The 23,086-nt window shown below is 34.2% G+C and overlaps 1 protein-coding gene across 2 annotated transcripts in view; it reads right to left on the bottom strand.

The window, feature by feature from the left end:
• LOC137649428 (GATA-binding factor C-like) overlaps nt 1-23,086 on the bottom strand; it is a 133,161-nt gene that overhangs the window by 4,874 nt on the left and 105,201 nt on the right. The window lies entirely within an intron of this gene.

The raw sequence follows: 23,086 nt of genomic DNA, 5'->3' as shown, positions 1-23,086 counted from the left end.
AGAGAGAGAGAGAGAGAGAGAGAGAGAGAGAGAGAGAGAGAGAGAGAGAGAGAGAGAGAGAGAGAGAGAGAGAGAGAGAGAGAGAGAGAGAGAGAGAATCACACCATACAAAAAAGGAAAAATATGAGGACGCCGCAAAAATCAGTCAATCCAAAATTACAATCAAAGTCAATCCAAAATTAAGTAGATTAACCCTAAACATCAATTCTTAACAAGAAAAGATGATGTTTGAAAATTAAAATCGAAAGACTACATTTGAAAACCGTTCTCCAGCTCAAACCAGAGAAAAGACGAGAGACCTCACACAAAAAGAAGCGATAGACGCCCTCAGAAAAAAAAGAAACATTACAGGAATCAGGAAAACCACATTTGCGGAAATTATCCCAGCACTTGGCAGAAGCGGCAAAGAAACAATCATTTTGCTGGGCACTCAAGAGTTATGTTGACTGACGGGAGGTTGTACTTTCTCGTCCATCATTCTGGGATATTGACAAAACACTACCAGTAGAAAAGAGACAGCCAAGTCTCTAAGGGTAGTAAAAGAAAAAAAAAAAGTCCAAAAAAGGGATACCGATAACCATACTCATGAAATCCAATTTCACTGGATTGAACCGAGTACAAAAAGGAGATTAACAGGGGAAGTCATATTATAATTTACCATTCGTATAAACAGATTTAGCTATATAAATAATACAATTCTTGCTAACCCAGTACGAAGGAATTTAATTTCCTAAGTTTCGAGAGAAATTATAATTTAGACTTAGAGGTAGATTTGTCAAAGCGAAATGTGTGTTATATGGACAAAATTTAAGTAAAATGAGACTTATCTGTTATCGTGAGTCTTCCATTCAGGTGGTGGTCACCATTTTCTTTCAATTCTTGTCAAGGAAAACTTTACAAAGGGTTGACATAGGAATTTAGAAAGTATGGAAGAAGACCTGGATAGGTTCTATGAACTCTAAGGATAATGATTGCCGTATTCCACCGTCCATTTTTTTTTATTGAATATTTTCAACGACAGATAATTTTAAGCACGAGTTTGTACTAAGATTTCATATTCGATTTGGTTAAAGTAACTTCGCAAGATCAAACAGTTTTGTACAAATGCTTTATTAACGTGAAATTAAGGCAGCAAAGTAAAGTGCCATACCATTAGTAATAAGAAAATTACCTGATAACTAATGGATTACAATGGAAAATTCTGTATTTAGATGCTAACGTTAGAAATTCCTTAGTCCTAAGATCATATCAATTGAGCTTGCATCAGTTGAGGATAATACCAGTGTATTCAACTACCGAATTAATGAGCTATACGAGACAGAAATAACGTATAGTTTCTTTATCTTACTAAATATAACCTTGCAACTAACTGAAAGAAATAGGTCGTTTTTAGACACCATTAACCTGTGAGTTATGGCATAAAGAAAGACATTAGAAGAAATTCTATCATTCTCGTAATGTATTTACTCAATTTAATATGAAAGAGATTATTTTAACGATTCTTTTAGCATGAAGTTTGAAGTAATTTGAGTTCCATTTACGCACACCTACAAAGATCTTGAATAATTGCTGGGATTTAAAAAGCACTAACAGAGAAAAGTAATTTCCACCGACCGTGTCCTTTTTAGTACTATAAGCTTGTTTACACAACAACATTCAACTTTTTTTTCCGCAAAATAAACCTCCTGAAAAATAACTAAAGAACTGATATCTCGAATAGAGCATGGTACTTCTTTATACACGAACGCATTAAATTTCCACAATTAACTTCGATCATCATAATTTTACTATGGATGATGTTATATAATTTTGTTATTGGTCTGTACAGACCTTATAGAGGAAAGCCAGATTCATTGGTATCATCCTATTTAGTGAAATTAAACTTTGAGTATTATTTCCTTAGATTTCAAGATACACACACACACACAAATATATATATATATATATATATATATATATATATTTTTATATATATATATATATATATATATATTTCTCTTCTATCATAAAAAATATAAACGGCGTTTTACATTCTAATTTATTTTTACGTGTTTCTATGGTTCTTTATCGAAATATTGTCCTATATGGATCTTTATATATATTGGAGACCACTTATTCTCTTACTTTCTTTACCGCCCTCCTCTTAATATTTGTAACGAACTGTCATTTTCTGCTTGTTCCATATCTGGTCACCTAACCTTTAAACCTGCACTCCTTGACCATCTAGATATAAAATACAAGATCTACTGACATCAGTGTCCCCCCTATATAACTTGACCTGTGTTGTCAATATTACAGGTATAATACTCTCAGTAATATTTCCACATTGTGGGTTTCTACGCAGCATAGTTTTCAAAATTAATGGACATTTTGATGGATTAGTTTTTAATTTTTAATATAGGTAATATAACGGGAAAATTTTTTCTATCTATTTTGAGGATAACGAAAATCTACAACTAAATCAACTACCCTAATTTGCATAATGGCTCACTGTTACTCGTGCCATTATTACCACGTAACGAAAGCGAATGTAATGAGGCTTTGCATCTCTTATTATTTCGAATATGTTTCCTCATTTCTCAATAAATGGAAATTTCCAAATCGATCTTATAATTATCTATGTACTACATAAACACAATACGTTTGGAATCAACCAAAAAATAGCAAACTGGATCATTATAATTTTCAAACTTTTCCTTTTGAAATGAAGACCATTTTTAATTTTTGAATTATTTACTCAGAAAAAAAAAAAAAGATGAACTGGCGTTGCATCACCAAAAAGGTCCTCAACGGTGAATCATTAATTCCGATATTTCATGGGTATAATTTTCGTATTCAATAATTGTTCTTCAACTCATTTTAATTAAAAACTGGATAGAGATTAAATAGTGGGTTTTATAAGCCCAAAAAATAATAAGCTGGGAAGGCAGGCATCGAAACCAAGTTTTCAAAGTCACTAGTAATATAATAGATACAGCATTAAATTTTCGATACTATTTCAAATCTATTTCGATATGAAAATATCCTAAAACAAAACAAAACAAACAAACACACACACACACACACACATATATATATATATATATATATATATATATATATATATATATATGTATAAATATATATTATATATAAAGAAAGAGAGAGAGAGAGAGAGAGAGAGAGAGAGAGAGAGAGAGAGAGAGAGAGAGAGAGAGAGAAATAAATAATTACAAAACATGAAATGATACTGAAAAATAAAACTGAAACTGCAGCTGAGAAAAGTTAATAGCAATATGAACTTGCGGCTACGCTAGGCCAACAAACTTTGATGAACAGAACGGATGCCAAGTTCACGTGCAACAGACTACCAAGTGTTTTCAACAACAATACCTCTACGAGAAGCTAGCAAGGTAGAAGCGTATATTTTGGTGATATATACCTCAGAAATAATATTTACTGAGGCAAAGAGAAATAAAACTCCCATAAATTATACTCTAGAACTTGCTTTAACGACTTTTACTATTGTTGATAATAACAGTAACGATAATAATTCTCTCTCCTCTCTCTCTCTCTCTCTCTCTCTCTCTCTCTCTCTCTCTCTCTCTCTCTCTCTCTCGTGTTGTACGTTTGGGCCATTCGCCAAAGCAATTAGTCGCTCCGTGTGTCTCCCGAGATGATTATCAACATTTTTTCCCCCTTCCTTTCGTCTTTTTTTCCTTTTGATTTTTTATTGGCTTTTTGGCTTTGTCGGCATCCTTTGATGATGTCTCGACCTTTGCACATGATAACTTTGCACAGAGGCGTGATTTGCCCTCTTGTGTTTCCTGCTCTTTATGTTCATCGCTGGTGTCGTTCATTTCATTTCATCTGCATCATGGCGACAGATTAGGCTTTTCGATTTCCCTTGGTGAGCAGGAAGACGGGACTTTTGCATCCTGATGTTATTACTATTCAATAGAACCAGCGTTTGAAAGTAAAGGATAAATATAAGATGGATGATAATTAAAACAGCTCAACAATAGATGGAAAGAAACAACGCTCTATCTTCTCTCTGACTCGGATGATATGATGTCTATTCTTACACTTTTTGTTCAGGTGAGTTGGCATCATAACTGTTGCTTCATTTGAATGTGATTATTGGTTAAGAAATCCACAGTGTGCGAGAGAGGGAAGGAATTAAGTCCCATTCCTACAAAGTATGTTTTTATCTCCTCTGAATATATATATATATATATATATATATATATATATATATATATATATATATAATACATATATGTATATATATATACATATATAAATATATATATATTTCTTTTCGGTCACGCTCAGTGGCATTACCAGGCGTATAAGTAATCGGCCTCTCCCCGTCCCTCAGGGAGGGGAGAGAGGTAGTCATACCAATGTGGGAGGGGGTACTCGAGATGTACACTCAAAACCATAATCTCCTACAAAGTGCTGAAACTGTCGTGTAGTACTGTAGGTAGGAAAGGAGGAGGGGGTGAGAAGGGTTGAATCTGTGTGTGTACGTCTATAACTACTGTACAGCATCTAAATATTTAGCCGTCACTTTTGACAGGTCACGAAGCCTAAACTGGTATATATACTGTATATATATATATATATATATATATATATATATATATATGTATATATATATATATATATATATATATATATATATATATATATATATATATGTGTGTGTGTATACAATAGTGTGTGGGAGCGTAGGACACATATATACATCAAAAAACAAATATACGTGAATGCATATATATGCACATGATGCCCATCTTAAAATTTTCAATGTTGTACAGAAATCCCTTGACCACCATTGTCAAAAGGTTTGTATGACTGACCTTGATTTTAGAGGTCTCTTTGGCCGTGATAATCATATGGCTCTTGTTTTCAAACCCATTCATTTGGGAGTAGGTGGGTCTTTTCTTAGCAACGCTAATGAGTTTTAAGTAATAGATTGCAATGAGTAGTTGTTGATGGGTACCATAGTCCGTATAGGAATGTGATGACTGGTGTTTCTCAGAGCAGTGTTTTATTTTTCCTTTAGTTTTTATACTATTTACTCATGGCATGTGGTTTGGCTTAGATAATGCTACTCACTTTGCCGCAATTACATCTCCTGAATGTATGATGGTAAGTATGTACAGCACAGTGGACCCTTAACATTCATATCTCTGCATTGATAATGTTTATTATATTACATAAAACTTCTAAAAATTTTAGGTGCGATACTTAATTGCAAGTTTACTTTTGAAAAACACATTCGGTCAGTTTCGTCTTCAATTGCACAAAAAATAAAAAAAAATCACCTTTTGAGTAAATATTTGAAGATTTTTGGTGATCAATTCATTTTGAAGAAATTTTTTTATTCCTTCATTCAGCCTTGTTTCGAGTATGGTTCTCCTCTCTGGTCAACAGCTTCTGACTTCTTCTTTGTCTGCATATTTTCCCACTTCTATGTGGGGTTGATATTTCTGGCCAGCTTTCTCCATCTAGCATTAATTTTATTCTGATAATATTCCGACTCTCATCTTAATTCATTGGACAAAAAACTTGCGGTCTATTAAATTTCTTTTTCCTGGTCTTCATTTCCATCCCTAGCACCATCGATCAGTTACTTCTTTATGCATGTTGCATAATTTTTTTTTTTATAATTGATGCTATCCTTTGTATTCAAATCTTCCCAGACTGTACATATTACGAAGTAGGCAGTTACTTCTAACAGCCTTGCCTTCTCCATGATAAGGCTCAATACTACATAGTATTTTAGAGGTTTCATTCCAGCTGTGAGCAGACTGTGGAATGATTTTCCTAATCAGGTAGTAAAATAGGTGAAATTTCAAAAGATCTAACTTGCAGCGAATGTTTATATGTGACAGATATATTTTGACGTTGCTATTGATCTTATTTCATTTCTCTATTTCCTTTCCTCACTGGACTATTTTCCATGTTGGAGCCTCTAGGGTTTTTGTATCCTGCTCTCCCAACTAAGGTTGTAGCTTACCTAGTAACAATAATAACAATGATATGGTACATAAGCACAAATATTATAACATATGTATGCGTACATATGTGTGTGTGCGTGTGTGTAAGACATAAATGAGCGAAATGTAGTTACAATACATGTATAGATATACATAACACATATACACGCAAACCCAAACACACACACACACACACACACACACACACATATACATATATATATATATATATATATATATATATATATATATATATATCTATATTTACATACATAAAGTACAAGATATTACTTATAATCCCAGGAAGAAGTTGAGAAACATTTAGCAATTCAATTAAAACATTAAATTCTTACAAGTGTTTACCCAGTAAAATCTTGCGATGAGAAACACGATATTCCACGGTAAAGTGAGAGATAAAGCCAATCACAATTAACAAGGGCAGAAGCATTCTGCTTAATTATGCAAGGTGTACAGGTTCTTTCCTTCTTAAAGAACGCGAGAGAAGGTAGACAGATGGAGGAGGAGATTCATAAAAAAAAAGGTGGAAGAAAGAACACCGTCTGTCATGGCCGGATGAAGCGCAATTAGTGACAGGAAAAGCAGCTGAAAATCATTAATGTTCTCCTTATTCGAAGAGATGTTTATTTCGTTATTAAAAGGAGCTGAAGGTGGAGTCTTCTGTGAGGAAAAACAAATGAAGTGTCTTTTATGAGGAAAAATAAATGTAGTGACTTCTATGAGGCAAATTAAATGAAGTCTTCTACCAGGAAAATAAATGAAGTGTCTTCTATGAAGAAAAACAAATGAAATGTCCTCTACGAGGAAAAATAAATGAAGTCTCTTCTACGAGGAAAAATATATGACGTGTCTCCTGATGAGGAAAAATAAAGAAAGTTTCTTCTATGAGGAAAAATAAATGAAACATCTTCCATGGGGAAAATTAAATGAAGTGTCTTCTATGAGGAAAAATAAATGAAAAGCAGAAGAAAATGGCATATTGTTTAAAGAACCGTTGATTCCTATCTCACCGAAAATATGACTTTTGAAATTGTAAAGGAATAATATCCACAACGTTTAGTGCATAATGTAACAAAGTTCATTTCAGCTCAAGCTCTATTTTTTTCTTATTCACAATTCAGGTAAAAAAAAAATTGACTTTAGGTTGTTTAATATATTTCTAACACATTATATAATTTACATACATCTTGTATATATATATATATATATATATATATATATATATATATATATATATATATATATATATATATATATATGTATGTATGTATAATTATATATATGTACTGTATGTCTGATTGTGTGAATGTATGTTTGTATGTACAGTGTGTGTGTGACCGAATGAGGGAGCAATTGTATGCATATGCATTAATCATCAACTTTCGTCTTGCTTGCGCTAATTCCGATGAGAGTCTTGGCCTATGGAAATGACTTCATGGCCACCACACTCTTTCTCTTCTGTCCATAATAGCAATTACCAATAACTAATACACATTTCAAAATAAAAAAAATTGGTCTACCAAATTTTGAATAGGGTGGGACATAAAAACTGAATAGTGATTACTCTCAGGCTAAGAGAGAGAGAGAGAGAGAGAGAGAGAGAGAGAGAGAGAGAGAGAGAGAGAGAGAGAGAGAGAGAGAGAGAGAGAATAAATTCCTCAAAGTTCAACAAAAGCACAAGCTAAAATCTATTCTGAGATGAAGGAGAAAGAAAACGAAATCCAAGAATGTCAAGATTAGCTTTACAGTAAAGAGGAAGACACTATGATTGGCAGGCTGATTGGTAGAAAGATAAATAATTGTTGTTTATGCGACAGATAGAGAACAATACAACACACAGACAGTCAAGGCTTTGCAACACCTAGTAGATAGACGGTCAGAGACAGGTAATATGACAGAGCCTTCCGATCACAGGTACCTTGCTTACCCCTCCTCCGAGGGGAGGAGGGGTGGTGTTCCTTGACTAGTCTGAGAAGACTTCTACGACTTGCATCGATAACGGTGTTCTAAGACACCAGAGTTTGCTACAAACATCTGACAGACTTAAATAGATAGCGATGGTGAAAAAAATAGTCAAGTATACGTTTACCATAAGGGATTAAACATAACAGAGACAACAGAAGGGCAACAAATCAGCAAAGAAGAGAAATAGTTAGTTGTGTTCACAACCACTTTTAGGCCCACTTCACACGAGCAGAATGATTCTGTGCGAAATATTTCCCCATGTCAAATAGACTTCTTTAAATATAATAAACCGCATAGCACAGCACGGAGTAGCAGTGCATGCGGTCAGCAAATCACTACCGTCACAATATTCTTTCGCACGGACAACATGTGAAGGGTCTCAATGATCTGCATTGATTTCTAAACATCACGGATTCAATCAGCTCGTGTGAAGCGGGTCTTTGGTGTTAAAGAACATTCAACAGTTTGGGATCAACAGACTTGGCTGATGAATGAATAGCAAGCGCAGTGCGCTTAAGGACAACTGATGATATCAAAATCCAAATACAGATCAATGTGTAATGCAATGTGATCTAGAACGTTGACAATTTCTATATGATTGTTAGGCTCAGTGACCGATACTTCTTGCCACAGCTGGTCTTTGGAATTCGCCCACTGCTTCTGATTTCCTTTTAACTTTCAAATCATAAAAATATAACTTCCTTTGCAATTATCGCATATATATTCCGCATTTTTTCTCGTTTGATCAGTATGGGTATTAGGCACAAAAAACAATGTTATTGCATAAAAACGATTATATATAATAGTTTTAAAAGTGCAATTGGACACAGGATCTCTTGGCACATATAGCTCTGAAGAAGTGCACCCTGTCACACCCTTACTGTGCGGCGAGTAACCAAACAGATTCTGTAGGGAGATATTGAGAGAGGTGGTGGGCGGGGCTACGCGCAGGAACTCGGCGAGCAGGATGCATTTCCTCAGAGCGTAGTGTGCCAGAAAAACCTGTGTCCAACTGTACTTTTACTGTAATGCATCATATCCGTTTGTTGATAGTGAAATATAAGTGAATACTGAAAATTAAAACAAGTGTCATAGCCATGTAATGTTGATGGGCCTTTTTCTTTATAATTTATTTGCATGTAATATCTTGTTAAATACAAATACATTGCTTTTTTCTTGTTTATCCGAATCCAGTTTGCTATTTAGATACTTTTTGAAATGTATTTATATAATAAACGAGATTCATCTAGCTTTTAAATATCCCTCTTCCCTTTGTCACATGAAATGCATTTGAAATGTAGTCATAAGACTGGTTGTTAATATGGTGTCCATGATGATATTCTCACCATTTTCTTTGACATTAAAGATACTTACGAAATGGGCCTTTTCTGTCAAAATTAGAATTACCACGTAAATGATCCTGTTTCCTGAAGGATTTGTTCCTCATGCATCTAGATAACGCATACCCTTTCCAGAACTCTGATTTTGTATTAATTATTGATGTACGCGACCCTTCAAAAATGACGGCGAAATATTTAGGCAGATATGCATGCACACGTACCCGCCTCATACCAGGGTATGATTACTCACTTTTCCCCTACCCGAAGGACGGCCAGAACTCCGTGACCGAAAAGAATTATATATATATATATATATATATATATATATATATATATATATATATATATATATATATATATATTTAGCCAGAAACTTGCTGTTTATCATATAGAGGAGATTTCTTTCGAAAATGATTTAGTTTATTTAAAAAAAAATTATTCAGTAAAATTATTCTTATCCTGTGGTATTTTAGCTTTCTTACTTGGATACGTTAATCCCCATTCCAAGCAGTTTCTCAGATAAAGGAAAGGAGGTTCCTATTCTCATATTTTACGATGCATAACAGTGAGTTTGGTTTCCAGTGCTTTCACCTATTATATTCTTATATACGTTATTTCTGATGGAATTGTTGAGCTGAAAAACCAATTCATATATTCCCTATTTTAGTTTTAATTGATATTCCTGCAATCCTATAATGTAGACGGGCAAGTAATTCATGCCCTAGTTCAAAACAGAGACACTTCATACATAATAACCATTTCGTTAAACAATTAATCCAATACACTACTGTACTCACGCAAGACAAAACAATAATATTAGGTTTGCAATATAATAATGATAATATTAATGGGCAAACCATGTTCCCTTTGATGTTCTGGTTTGGATATCATGAACAAAAGAAAAGATTTATTTTTCCCCATTCTTGTTTTTACTAGTATTTTGTGTATAAGGTTAGAAACAACCCCCTTACCATACAAAAATAAATATATATAAATAGAATGCTCAATGAGAAGTCGGAAGACACCCATTTCTATGTCTTCCAAGGTGGCATTGTAACGCCTGTCACCAAAGGATAGATTTAAAACTCACTCTCTCTCTCTCTCTCTCTCTCTCTCTCTCTCTCTCTCTCTCTCTCTCTCTCTCTCTCTCTCTCTGGCAAAGAAAAAAAAGTAGCAGCTATAGGTAATTCAAGGGACTCCTGTTCCCCTAGCCTGCCAGTTAAACTTTTTTTATATCCACTTTCTTTTTTTATCAAAGGTGAGGGTCAGCTAATCTTACGATCGAGGCGGTAATAAATGGCGTAATATCATGGGCGGGAATCAACCATGTTAATATGTATAAACATTAGCATTACGGGAAGAGGCTTTTGATGTTCGGTGGGGGAATGACGTCGGCCTCCTTTAACCAATGCCACTCGCTTAGAGCAGCTGAAATGGTATTAGAGATTCTCTGGGAAGGAAGGAAGGAAGGGAGGTGGAGTCACTCAATCAAAAGTCTACCTTTTAAAGGTTTAAAGACCGCTCATGAATGGCAGCGGCAAGGAACAGCGACAATGATCTAGCAGGACAATGCCCTGGAGACTGACATATGATCAGCGCCCAGCTCTCGCTCCACCAAAGCTAGGACCAGGGAGGGCCAGGTAATGAATTTGATGACTCAACAGGTAGATCTATAGGCTTTCCCAAATCCATCAGCCTTTGCTCAAAAGGATGGTGAGGTTGCAGACACTACAAGAAACTATCGAGCTTGAACAGGGCTCAAACCAGAATTTGGTAGAATGCCAGTCAGGGACGTTTCCAATAGGCCACCACAACCCTAAGTTTATATTTATGTCACAGAGCTGAAGTTCTCAAGAGACACAGACCTAATGCTGCTATGCTATGTCTTGATTTAAAGTCATCAAAATGGAGACAAGGCTAAGGTTATTACAATTTGAAAAGTCGATTTCTTATACCTTTTTTACTTTAAGTTAAAGCGAAATATTGATGCTTTGATGGCTAAAAGTTCTCCATACATTTCCAATGCTTATTAATATCTCTTTTGTCTTGTTGTCTTGCAAACACAGATTTCTTTATCATATGATGGATGGATACACGCATGCACACACAATATATATATATATATATATATATATATATATATATATATATATATATATATCGCTAAAGGAATGTTTATTTTAATTTTCTAAAATTAACTAAGGGTGAAGTAACCTATTTAGATTTGTTAAATTAGTAAGAATATTTTAGAGGATTACCCAGTTTTTCTCCGCACGCATAACAATAATTGTACTAAAAGTGATTCTTTGGATAAAATATATATATATATATATATATATATATATATATATAATATATATAGATAATATATATATGTATATATATATATATATACTGCATATACATATATATATATATATATATATATATATATCAAGATTAAATTGCTGTGCATATCATCATATACTGCCAGAGCAATAATGGCTGACAACGAATAAAAACAGGGAAAGAAAAGGCAGTTAAGTTGTCCACTAAACTATTGTCTTAATACTAATACAAGTATAGAACACTACAAATATAGGACGATAAAAAGGTCATGCGAATACTATTACACGTGCGACATTCGCTTCCGCATTACTCGTGACCCACTAAATATAGACCAGGTAAGATATGAAGCATATCATGAGATCAAGGTCCTCTGAGATCATTCTAACTTTGCAAGTGTGCATACCGTACCATCGATGATGTTACTAAGTACTGACATGAAAGATGGCTGTCTATAATTAGATACCATAACCATTCTTTTATTGCTCTCTCTATCTATATATCTATATATTTGTATATGTATATTATATAAAATAGGATATGATAGGATATGTTAAATACATAAAGGTAAAAAGATCAAAAGTGAACAATGCAAAATTTCGAGATGGGGTCATAAAATCAATTGGCAGTCATGAGTGTAGGACAGTAAGCATGAAAACAAAAACAGATATTGATGGGATAGGAAAATGATAGGTTTAATGCTGGTTGAAAAATATTCAGGAGTTGCAATTGTTTGGCTCAACGGACACGAGATGGAATAAGGTACTTTAGAAGAAGAAAAAAAAGGGGGAAAGTTCCGGATAAATTCCGAGTACATACCTAATGGAAAATTCAATAGTTCATTAGGGATGTAAATCACAAGAGAAAATCTATAGGACCACTTAATCTTGAAAAAATAAAACTGAGAAATGCTGTCCGAAACCAATTCCGTTTTAAACTGACATTATGAATATACTCTTTATTGCATCTGGTCAAGAGAAGACAAATAGATGTCAAGGTTAGCGTTGGTATAAGAAAGGATAAAATTAGGCCTAAACTAAGACAGTTTTGCTATGAGAGAATATGGATAAAGGAAGACTGGTAAAATTAAATTCCATTTTTGTTAGGATGAAGAGATGACCTAAGATGTGTTGGATGAGTTACCGAAATAGAAGGGTCTTAATATTTAGGAAGATAAAGACTGCATGCGGCGGCACAATGTTTGTACGAAGGTTCAACATTCATATGCTAAGTCTCCTTTGTATGTACATGTATAACATGGTTCATGTTTTTGGTCTTTTTCTTACATAAGATTTGTCCTAGACGCGTCGGCTGAAAGGGGAAAATTGCGGTGATGATTATTTCTGTAAAATCAACCTACATAAAATATTTCGACACTGATATTTCAGGTACACTCGTATTTCCTACTGTACTTTCCGATCATTAGTGCAAAAACTATTGAGTCGATCTACTCTATATTAGAAGAAAATATATTTCTTGAGGTAGTTATAAAAAATAATGAAAGAAAGTCCTAACTAGATTTGTCAGACCTAATAAAAAAATCGTAACATCAGGGAAATCAAAGGAGAAATGTTGAGGTGATTTTTAAGATCACAGTTTTAAATCTTATGATTTCAAAACCAGGAACAACTGCTGAAAATTTGGTAAATGCAGTTTCTGTATATATGTACATACATCCAGTATATACATTCGGGCTCCTCGCTTATTTTCTCATGCATCTGTTTTATCTTTCTTGGCTCTCTTCTATACAGCTGACCCCAAAAACTTGATTTTGAATCTCACTTCACCGACGGGGTTAAGGAAGGTGTGGCCTCACAAGGGAACATTTCTGACTCGGTAAACGGAAGGGAGAAGGAACCGGGTCCGGATGGTTTTCGGCCACCCGAAGGGCGTGGCCCTACCTGGGAAAAGTAAAAGGGTGACGACGCGAGGATCATCAGATAATATCTTCCTCCAGGTATTTGGGAAATTCACGAAGTTCAAACAAATGTCCCCCAATTCTGTCTACTTTGCAAGTGCGGTTATCTTTGTGCAATGAAAATGCAACCATGATTTAAAAAGGGGTCAGATCCCCTGTCGATTAGGCAATCTTCTTTAATGCTTATAAGGAAAAAATATTTGCTGGTATACAGGATATGAGGCCAGTAAATATGTTTACAGACATACAATGTATATACTCATACAAACACACCCACACACACACACACACACACACACACACACATATATATATATATATATATATATATACAGTATATATATATATATATACATATACATATGTACATTAGGAAAATTAACCACGTGTTAAGATACTGCACACATACATATATATATATATATATATATATATATGCATATTATATATATATATATATATATATATATATATATATATATATATTGCAAGCAACTTGAAAGCAACATATCTGATTCCGTTTAAAAAGAATTAAAATTTAAAGAAGAAATTAAGCCCCTCACTTCAACCAAAAATTTTGAGTGGTCCAGTTTCCTGAAATCCACCGAATGAATATTTTTATCTCTACCATAGTCATAAAAACTTGAACTCAACCTTTTTTCCATTTAAAAATATTTCCACAATATTTGGGCGTCTATTTTCCCATACGTCCAGATTCCATCGAAGGCAGGACCAAGGCCTATAGTATCCTATAGACCTTATGCGGGATATTATTAACCAATAACGACACTCTCACCTCTTCTCTAGATTCCCTTTTCACTCTGGTGAGAGGATTCCTTCGGGTGTCATGTCTATGAGCTTTTTATCACTACTCAGTTAGGATGGATTGGAGAAGCCCTCCAAATCTTAGGCGTTCTTGTAAAATCCAGTCATCACCTCTTACATTATTTTCTCTATGAGAGAAATAAACAATTAATGGTTTCCTAGATGCAAGCAAGTTTTGGTCGACTATCTTGCTTCCTAGAAACTCTCTTCCTGATTTTTTTTTAAACCTCGCAATTTAACAATACTAGGCTGTCCGATATATATATATATATATATATATATATATATGTATATATATATGTGTGTATGTATATATATATATATATGTATATATATATATATATATATATATATATATATACATATATACACACACTAGTGTACACGACCCGTCAACAATGACGGTGACACATTTAGATAGATATGCTCGTACATGCAACCCGCTGGTTCAGCAATCTTTACATGAGTACCACAAGAAGACTTGAGCCCTCTGTTAGGAAGTTCATAGCTATGAGGTTGCAAGCACAGCAACATTTTCTTGACCCCAGCAGGTATTGGTATCTCTTTACAGCTAGGCGGACTTGATTATGTAGGATCAAACAGGGTCCAAGAAATCAACAACCTGAGTACTGAACTATTTTGTCGCAGCTCTAACCCTACCCTCGCTTACAAGGGTGGTAAAATGTTTTAGTAGAATTGATCAAAACAGCGTGATGTGAACTCTAGACTACTCATTGGCATTTCGCCGGCGAAATGAATTAGCCAATGCGTACACACACACGCACGCGCGAGCGCACACAAACATACTTACGTTTATATATATATATATATATATATATATATATATATATATATATATATATGTGTGTGTGTGTGTATATATATATAATTATATATATTATATTTATGTATATATATACTTGAGCACGATATTGTGTTGATTTTCTGAGATTCCTTTGTGAAAAAGCATTTATGTATTTCAAAATTGATCTCAAACTGTGTTTATTTCAAACACACTTAAAGTTTTCCTTTATCAAATCTTGTTAACTAATTTTGAAATATCCAAATATTTTTGTCTTTAAATTTTCACAACCACAGCCTTTATATTAAAATTTTATTGCTTCACTATTGTAGCCCTGATGAAGAGTCACGGGAAAAAAAAAAGAAAAAAGAAATTAAAGTGACTCAAAACACGTGTCGATGCAACACAATAAATGGAGAAACGTGAATGTTGTTTACATGTTAACCAGAAAACTATCTTTAGCTCAGATTTTTTGGAGATGCTGTATTTGATTCTTGGAAGCTACTAAGATATTATTATTATTATTATTATTATTATTATTATTATTATTATTATTATGTATATATATATATATATATATATGTGTGTGTGTGTGTGTCTATATATACGTATATAAATATATATTTATATATATGTATATATATACATATATATAACATATATTTGCATATATACTTGTATACATACATGTATAAATATATTTATACGTACATAATTTACATATAGATAATGTATATAATACATACATACTTAGCATAAAAGTATCCAAACCTTTCAATTATTTGCAGAAATGAAAGAACTTCAACGTGAACGGTATATCAATTCATTGAAATTGTTTATTTATCTAACTTCCGTTCAATCATATGCACCGTAATCAGCATAATCTTATTCCATGAAGCTAGGAAAGTTAACAAGCTCTATATGAAACCAAAAATATAAATACTAAAACATTCAAATAAACTTGGGTACAGGGCCGAGAGAAATATGTGGGCATAAGCAAGGAAGTGGAATAAAGCTATTATTTTGAAGTAGTTCAGTCATATGTAGAGAAGTCTTACGAGGTAGGAGGCGAGGAAGACTTAGAAAGGATCTGATAGATGTGAATTAATGTCCTATTGCAAAGACAGGGCCTCGATACCTAGAAGGCCTGGGAGTGCGTGGAAGAAATGAGTTAATGGCGTAAGGTTTGACGCCCTGTCGATAAGCCTTTTGCGTACGGGAATATGGTGATAAATATTGTGGAAGTGTTATTGCACATGGGGTTAATTCATGATTCAGCAATTAAAAAATGAGTGCTGCAGAGATTTTTTTCTGGTTCACCCACAATTTTTACAAATGACATAATGTTGAATAATTTATATATATATATATATATATATATATATATATATATATATAAATATATATATATATATATATATATATATATATATATATATATATATATTCTTACGAATCTCGTCTAGTGTAGAGTAAATACAATAGTTTATTCATGATTTATTTATATAGATTTCATTTGTGCATTGAAGAGATGAATAGCCAGCCCGTAAAATGAGCTCCACCCGTGTAGACGTAAGTATATTATGTAAATTACGTAAGACTTTCATCGTTAATTTCATTGTATTCTTTATTCAAGTCAGTATATGTAAATTTACGTTATTTTTAAGAATTAACTTTTTTATTTCACATATTTTTGTTACAAAGTCTTACGTAATCTGTTTGAGAAGGTTATGTGATCATACATGATAGGAACAAGGGCTTATGTAATGTTCTTTTATATTTTGTGAGGTATTGCGTTATGTTTGTGAGAGAATACGGAGGTACCATGTGCTTTCGAATATTCGCGAAAAACTTAGTGAAAGGATGTTATCTTTTTTCTTATTTCGGGGACAAAGGGTGGGCGGAGCTAGCTGACTGAGAGAGCCGTCTAGCGTGGAGTGCATACACGTTCGAGAGAGGGATACTTGGTAACTCTGACGCTTTTTGCTCCCCCTCCCCCGCTTCCCGGATCTCTGGGAAGTTTCTGGAAGTAGCTAGGTTTCATAAATACAGGCAACACCAGAGTTAGATAGACAAATAGAGATTTCGAGCCTTAAGTTCACCATCTCCCCTCTCTCAGTCATGCACGCAGGTCAGAGTATTGTCTTAAAAGTGTTCAGAACCTATAGTGTGTCCTCTCCAAAGAGTTTTTGTAAACGGCCCTGTAGGAAGGTTAGGTAATTGTATTGTGATCTGGTTATCTATTTTTCATTAATGTCAAACTTAAATGTTGTACTTTCAAGTGAAACAAGTGATTGTATAATTTTCGTAAGTGTTATTTATTTTTTCTTAGTCTAAGGATTATTCAGATTTAAAATTTAAAGTCAAGTCATTAAATAATTTTCAGATCGTAACATTTTTGTCTTAATCTACTTCTTGATCAGATTCAATATTTCGAGTTATTCATTATGTTATTATGTAAATTCTTTTCAGTGTAATTTATATGGAATATATTTATTTTTGTAAATTGAGTATTATTCCAATCATCACTGTTTTTGTAAGTTTATTCGTAATAATCACCCAGTTTAGTTTTGAGTGTACTTAAGAGATCTTTGGATATTCAGTGTTTTATATATTGCTGTCTGAGAGTTAGTTAACTGTCTCAGAATTCGTGTATTAAAATTTTAAAGTGTAACAGTTTTAATGTAAAAGCAAACAAGGGAGTTTGGAATTCGAGAGGTTGATAAACTTGCCAGTCGTAGTATATATTATATTATATGTTTGGTTCCCATTCACGAGCCATAGTATATGATATATTTTTGGTGCCCGGGCCTGGGAGCCATCATAGTATAATATATATATATATATATATATATATATATATATATAGAGAGAGAGAGAGAGAGAGAGAGAGATAGAGAGAGAGAGAGAGAGAGAGAGAGAGAGAGAGAGAGACGACTGGTGAAATCTAACTGAGGCAGGCCCTTTGCGTCAATAAGCGTAGGAAGAGATGATTATACAATATATATACTGTATATATATATATATATATATATATATATACATATACATATACATATATATATATATATATATATATATAAATATATATATATATATATATAAACAGATAGATAGGTAGAAAGATAGATAGATATAAATAACTATTCAAATTTTTGCCCCAAATAACATATCAAATTAATTTGCCATGAGAATAACTTACACATTAGATAACGTAAATTTAATATAAAAGGGTTATGCTAATAATATAGTAAATAACAGAAAATATTCATAGTTATACCCGTAGAAGTCCAGTTAGGTCTGTTGAGTACGAACACTTGCAAGATTGAAACATGGAAAAGAAGACACTCGATATCCATAACGAAAGGGGGTTTGGTCTGCTCGTTCAATGATCGATTTCCCTATAATTACTTCGAGTTCCTTAAGATGTATTACTTCATTCAGCTATCAAAGGATGCCACTTTATGAACATGGTTTTCAGAGAGAGAGAGAGAGAGAGAGAGAGAGAGAGAGAGAGAGAGAGAGAGAGAGAGAGAGAGAGAGAGAGAGAGAGAGAGAGAGAGAGAGAGAGAATTTCTGTAGAGCTCAACAAATTACCTCAATGGTAAAAAATATATTTTCATTCCAATAGAATATTCTCACACAATGTAACACTCATTTATTCAATTTCAAGTTTTTTTCTCTTATAAGGGGTACTTAAGAAAAGTAAACGACATGATGGTCAATGTTATATTTATAATTTTTTATCTGAATTGAGAATTGAGCAACAATAGACATCCTAAATATAGTTGCTTTATTAGGAACTTTACATCCCCTTTATCCTGCATGCATTCAATCACTTCTTGGATTCCTTCCATTTTATGTCACTTTTAGACTCTCGACTCATTTATTCCAGGTCTTCTTCACCATCTTGAGTTCTAACTCTTCACTAACCAGCGTTCTCTCTTCTTTTCAAACTACCTCAAGACGCTCTTCTTTTCTAAACTAAGATTTTAACCTCTTCAACATACCTTCACATTCTTCCTCATTTAAATAGTCTCACTCTACTACTACTGCTACTACTACTATTACACACACACATACACACACAATTTCATCCGTATTCAACATTCACACCTTATATCCATAAAGGAGGGTCAGCTAAACAATCCCTTAATTCATTCCATCTTAACCTCGTAAGGTCCTCCTAGTCTCTTCTAGATCTTTTGCCTAAACCCATCTACTACCTTGTTTCAACTATTTTATGACTCACCTCTTATCTCATTCTACCATTATCGGTAACATTTATTCTCAAATACATATATTAATCAAAAGCTATTTTTCCATTATCCATATCTCACTCATTGTTTTATTTTCTGACCTTCCATTTCCCTCAGAGCTTAACACTTGCTCACATTTACACTAATTTTCTCATCTTGCAAGCACTTTCAATCTCTTATCAGCTCCCCCATCTTTCATGATATTAAACTGCCTCGAAAACATAATGCACTTCACCTTTACATCAAACCAGTTATTTTCCTATAATCATATTCTAAGGCACACTTTGCCTCCATCGCATTAACATCAACTATCAATTGGCTCTAAAGAACTTGTTTTCAACAGGATACACTCCCTAAAAAAGCTCCACGTTGTCTCTCAGTCAGCTCTATCATAACCTTTTTAACTTCATATGTGCTACATCTCGCTTTCCCTTTTACCTTCAAAGTTCTCACATATTTATTTCATAACAAATTCTTCATAGTAGAACACTCTGACCTGCTTAAACCAACAATGTTGCCCTCACAAATCCTTCTGTAATCGTCTTGCCTTCTCAATTACAAATCAACCACATACCTTCCTGGTACGTTAAGTAATATGAAGTCTGATAACTTCGACAGTTGCCTCTCTCATCTTTATTTTCGTATGATGGAACAATCATTCCTTGAACCAATTTACTTTGATTTGGCGTGAAGGTTGAGCTGAGATGAGGGTATAGCAGTCTTTACAGCTGTTCAACATCTTTTTGGATTGAGCGAAATTTTAAGTCGGGGAAAATAAAGTAGATGTAGGTGTCAGGCTGTGGCATAAGAATGAGTTTTGAATGGATAAGAAATGACTAATGTTTGCAGATGATACTGTGTTAACTGGGGTTAGTGAAGAACAACCACAGAAGTTGATAAACGAGTTTTAAAGTGGTTCTAAGAGGGGAAAGTTGAGTATAATTATGAGCAAGGATATTATTGTAAGGGGGTAAATGAAAACTAGGAAGATGGAATAATGAAGGTCAGAATGGATGGTAGAAGAATAGACGTCGTTGATTCATAAAGAAATCAGGGAGAAAATATAATGGATGGGGGTAATATGAGAAGAACGGAGTCACATAACAGAAGAAAACAAGAAAAGTAGCAAAATGTATGTTAAAGATTATCAGAGAAAGTCGAAGCGGGAATGTATGAAGACACTGTTCAAACGCCATTCTTATAAGAGAGTGTAATCCTAAAAGTTAAATTCAAATGAAAGAAAAAATGTTGAAGCTGTAGAGATTAACTGTTAGAGTAGTATGCGTGGCGCGAGATGATTAAAAGGGTGAGAATTGTGGCGGTACATAAGATCAGCATAGGTGAAAGAATGGATCAACCTATTTGAGGTGGTTCGATCATGTGGAAATAATGGCTAACAATTAACTTGTATTAAGACCTATGTATACAATTGGAGGCGCCAGGAGGCAGGGAGAGAAGGTTTATAAAAGGGTTAGATATATAGTGCGAAATATAGGAGTGATTGGTGAATTGTGTATGAAGAGGATTAGCCTTCTCTGTATGGAGCACTAATTCTGTAGCACCTATACTGTAAAGGTGATTTATCCTTGATTCAGCAATCAAAACATGGATTTGTCATTGATTGTTGTTAAAATAGGTAAATAAGTATTAGTAGGATAAAATTAGTGTTGATGAAAAATTAAAAGGTTCAGATGGTTTTGATGAGGTTTCACTCCTAGGACCTTACGTTTTGATAGCGTATATATCTTGGCCGAGCTATGAACACTCACGTACAGCGTTTTTGGCCGAACAATGAACACTCACGTACAGCGTTTTTGGCCGAGCAATGAACAATCACGTACAGCGATTTTGTACTTTCATTTATCTTTCTCTCTTCCTTCTGACAGAAACCAGCAACATTAAACTAACAGCAAGGTACTAATTCGCAATGAAGACAAAGGACACATTTTGGGTTATAAGAAACGCTGCCACTAGTCCCTCATTGTCCGGGTCGGAAGAATCGAACATTGATCACCCAAATTTCCAACAGAGAGAGAGAGAGAGAGAGAGAGAGAGAGAGAGAGAGAGAGAGAGAGAGAGAGGTGGTTTATGAGTATGTGCAGTGAAGGCAAAACACAAAACGGAGGGAGCTGGGGAAGCCAAAGCCGAGCGTATTGGGTACGTACGCACTATGTGCTGAAGGAGGAGAACCAGGAGAGGGGGGGGAGGAGTGGGGGGGGGGGGGTTACTGAAATGGTAGGTTAAGAGTGGGAGAGAGAAAGGGGTGTAATGAGGTAAATATAAAGTACGTGTAACGAAGCAAGAGAGAGAGAGAGAGAGAGAGAGAGAGAGAGAGAGAGAGAGAGAGAGATTGGGAATAAACAAATATGAAATAGAGAGCGAGAGAGTGGTTGGGGAAAACATATATATATATATATATATATATATATATATATATATATATATATATAATATATATAAATAGAATATATATATATATATATATATATATATATATATATATATATATATATATATATATATATATATACATATATATATATATATATATATATATATATATATATAGAGAGAGAGACATATATAAGAGAGAGAGAGAGAGAGAGAGAGAGAGAGAGAGAGAGAGAGAGAGAGAGAGAAGGGGGGGAGGTTAAAGAAAGAGGCTGTACAGCGTACAGAGCCGGATTAAGTAAGGTAAGTAAGAGAAGGTAAGTGAACTGCATAGTGGCGCATCCGAGGAACCTCCTGATGGCTCCGATAATCGGGAGAGAGATCAGCAGACCAGCTTTCAAGTGACGCACGCTCATAGCTCAGGCAAGATGGAGGGAATAGAAAAGGGAGGGTGGAGTAGTAAAGAAAGAGGGAAGGGGCAAGGGAGATGAAAGGGAGAGTAAGATTGATGAGAGAGGGAGATGTTGAGTGAGGGAGGAGAAGAGAAACGGAGAGAGGAGGCGAAAATAAACTAAGATAGATAAATAACGGGAGGGAAACAAAGGAAACGATTTTGCCCTGCGAGAAAGAGAGGTAAACAAAGGGAATGCACAAAAGAGTTTGCCTCTTCATGACTTTATGCGCTTTAAGTTAGAAAGAGAACTGGAAATGAACGAAGAATTCGTAGCAAAACTGAAGCGAAATAACAAGGAAACATTTATCCAGCTTAATAGTTATAAGGATGGAAAGGGAGGATAGAAATGTAAAAATACAAGCGTCAGAGTATAAACAAATATGCTGAGCTTATTCAAAAGAATAATAAAACCCAATAAACACACCATGTTAATTTCCGTTGTAAAAACATTTAAGATTTGATCAATTTTAGGCAAGGCTTCGATGGATGTCATTCTAATCATATTACTCATATTGGCCAAACTGAAAAGGCATATGAGTTGTGTCTCGTAAACTGAACAAATGAGAGAGAGAGAGAGAGAGAGAGAGAGAGAGAGAGAGAGAGAGAGAGAGAGAGAGAGAGAGAGAGAGTCCGATTATAACGAGTAAATTTTAACAAGAGAACCGGCCGTAAAACCAAACATCTTTGCTTTCATCTTGCAGTTTCAGCTTCGAAACCTGTTAAAATGCCAATGATCTGCATACTGGGAACCTGTAATCTAGAAGGAATTAACAAGGCCTGCAGTCTTTGACACAAGGCAAAA

The sequence above is a fragment of the Palaemon carinicauda genome, chromosome 1, assembly GCF_036898095.1.
Source record: "Palaemon carinicauda isolate YSFRI2023 chromosome 1, ASM3689809v2, whole genome shotgun sequence".
NCBI lineage: Eukaryota > Metazoa > Arthropoda > Malacostraca > Decapoda > Palaemonidae > Palaemon > Palaemon carinicauda.
This window is presented reverse-complemented; position numbering and strand designations above follow the sequence as displayed.